The following is a 2,935-nucleotide window of genomic DNA, read 5'->3' as shown; positions in this document are numbered from 1 at the left end:
GAAGCTCTCTGGTTCCTCATGCTGTCTCTTCCTGCTGGCTTTATTCTGTGTTTGACTTGAACGTTTCGTCAAATCCTAAAGGAAAATGGGAGGACTTTTGATACAGGCTCTATACAACACCTATATTCCCTATTAATTTAAACAATGAGTTTTTAACCCAAAGACAGAACAAAAAAATGGACATCAGTATATTACCTACACTATCATTCTTATCCAAAAGAGATTATAAAATGCAAAGAAGAAAGAGTCCTAGCATTCTGGGTGTGCAAAGACTTATCAAATTTTATGACAAGCTTTTCCCTGAAAAGGTACCATTTCAAGTTGCCTTTTTCATAAATTAGTTCCACTTTAACAGCCAATATAATAACACAGTATGATAATTTAAACTATATTTACTAAATGCAGACATAAATGGATTTTGGGAAGTGGCAAGCCATTTGAAGAGCTCAGTCACCAATGTAGAAACCAAAAAAACTTAGTCCATTTCTTTAAAAAGTTGCAGTGTAATTTGTAACAGAAGCTCCAAGCTATTATATTTGACTTTAACACACTGGAGTTTTTTTTAATTAAGCATTCGCATTTAACACATTATCAAAGCACCAAATATTTGTAAATGATTCAACTAAATCAAAATATACAAAAGGATATTTTTGCCCAACAACTCCTCAAATACCTTTCCAGATTTCCATTTGATTTCAGTGGATTTTGAAGATGGATCACCACTCTCATTCAGATGAAATTCTTTGGAGAGAACTTTATTTTCGAAGTAAGGATTTTCATCAAAATACTATAATAAATGATTAGAGGATTAGAAAACAATACAAACAGCTCTTCTAATCAAAGCTCAAGTTAATGTCTATAGTGGCAAACAAGAGTTCCTGATACTTACAAAATCTATTCTGTAACCTGATTTAATATCTTCAAATTCTGTCACTTCAACTCTTGTCAAATAATGCAGTGCTTCTTCATCTTCTTCCCCAAGCAGNATTCCTTAAGGTTTTGAAATTTATGTAGACACATTACAAGCTACTGTCCTCTATGCCCCAATTCATGTATTGGGTTGTCAGAAAAGTCGTGATGTATTGTTTTTCGTTGCAAAAATGCGTCATGCCTTTTCTGAAAACCCAATAGTTAAGTTCCCTTCATAAGCTAAGCCTAACAGCACAGCTTGAGAAGAGCATGTCCTCTTCCCGTAGAAATTACCTAAACAGCCACCTTTTGCTTTTTTCTATTTTAAATGTCCAGTATCAAAGGAGCTTTGAGCCATTCATCTAGCACTTTCCAATACATACTTGCCTCGGGCCAGCCCAAGAACTCCCCTTGCAATTGGGCCCAAAGCACACTAGCTACTCTACACACGGTCATCACTTTGTCTTTCCACAGCCTAGCACGCCACAAGACTTGCAGGCACAGGGGAAACTAAAGGGTGCTCTCAAGAATTAGGAGTCAATTTCCTTTGGGGACTCCTAGTTTTTTACCACATTCCCCGAATAAAAAGACATGGTGAAATCTGATTTAATGTGACCTGTAACCAAACAGTGCCACAATACTGCCAGCACATAAAAGTTTTGGTAAGCAGTACCTTTGTGAAACAAAAATGACAGGCTTCCATCATGTGCATTAATTCAAATGGCTTTTTTTTCACTAATTAATGAAAAGGTCTTTAAATGTTGAGACTTCAAAACCAATTACCCAATCCCTTCAGGAACTTACAAAGTAACAGTAATAAGTCCACGTGTCTTTTACACACCTTTTCATGAAGGTTATCTATACTCATACTTACTGCTTAACTACTTGAGAGTCGTCCCCCCCCCCCCCCCGGCTTTCCCAGTCACTATGAACGCAAACAGGACAAAAAACTAGCTTATCATCTAAATCCAAAATCAAGAAACATTTCTCTACAAAACAAGGAGAATGACCCCAGTCAAAAAAAATCTTTATGTTCCTTTATTGGAGCAAGATTCCTGACCAGTATACAGTGATGTATTTACTAAACAGAGACCTGTGCAGAAATTACATACTATCCATCTAGATAGGTTTTCATTACACTTTGCCTATTGATGGAATAGTTCCATTTATAAAGTTTTTATACATCAAACAGCTTTGAATTTGACCAGGCTGTCCATTAATTCAACTCTGAAAAAGTGGCATTTAATTTTAGCTACTATATTTTACAGCATTAAAAAGCTTAGGCATTAGGTAGCTTCTCAAAATGTTACTCTATGCACGATGGCATTTAGCAGAGCAGAGTCCATCATCTCACCCAGATTCACACAGTCGGGTCTCATTTGAGAACTATATGCTAAATAGCTGGTACTTAGAGACAAAAGTACTCCTCACCTGAGTTTCTTACCACCAATACGGACTTCTTACTCTGATAGCGTGTCTTCTTGGCCATTTTACAGTGCCAACGAAGACATGCCAGCGATTGCCCCGTGTGTAACTCGGCATTAGAGCACCAGGTCTCTCTGATGGTGGTGGCAGGCACTATTATTATATCCAAGTAAATAAAGGCCCATTTTTTAAAAATGCCAATTTGAAATACAAATTAAGGGTACAATATACTCAGAACTGAGTTTTGAGCAATCTGGTATCCCGAATGATTTGAAAATTTTTCAGACACTGATGGCAAATTGTACCCATGATGTTTCCTAGCTATGGAGACATTAATACATTGATTCAAATCCCTTTACTCAATCCACATAGCCCTGAGGTCATCCTGCAAAGTGCGTATCAAAAAATACGGAGTTAGGGTGACAAAGTTTGACAATAGTTATACAAGTCAAACCTGTTCTGAGAGAAAAGCATCAAATCCTTTGTGTACACATTTAGTTTTATTGTAACAAAGCAACTTGTACACTTTTAACGTTTAAAACTGATCATCTTTCCTTTCCAGTGAAACAAAAAGAAAATTTAAAAATAAAGAGGAACAAAA

The sequence above is a fragment of the Hipposideros armiger genome, unplaced genomic scaffold (assembly GCF_001890085.2).
Source record: "Hipposideros armiger isolate ML-2016 unplaced genomic scaffold, ASM189008v1 scaffold_3, whole genome shotgun sequence".
Classification (NCBI taxonomy): Eukaryota; Metazoa; Chordata; class Mammalia; order Chiroptera; family Hipposideridae; genus Hipposideros; species Hipposideros armiger.
The sequence above is the reverse complement of the archived record's forward strand: the minus strand, read 5'-3'. Positions refer to the sequence as shown.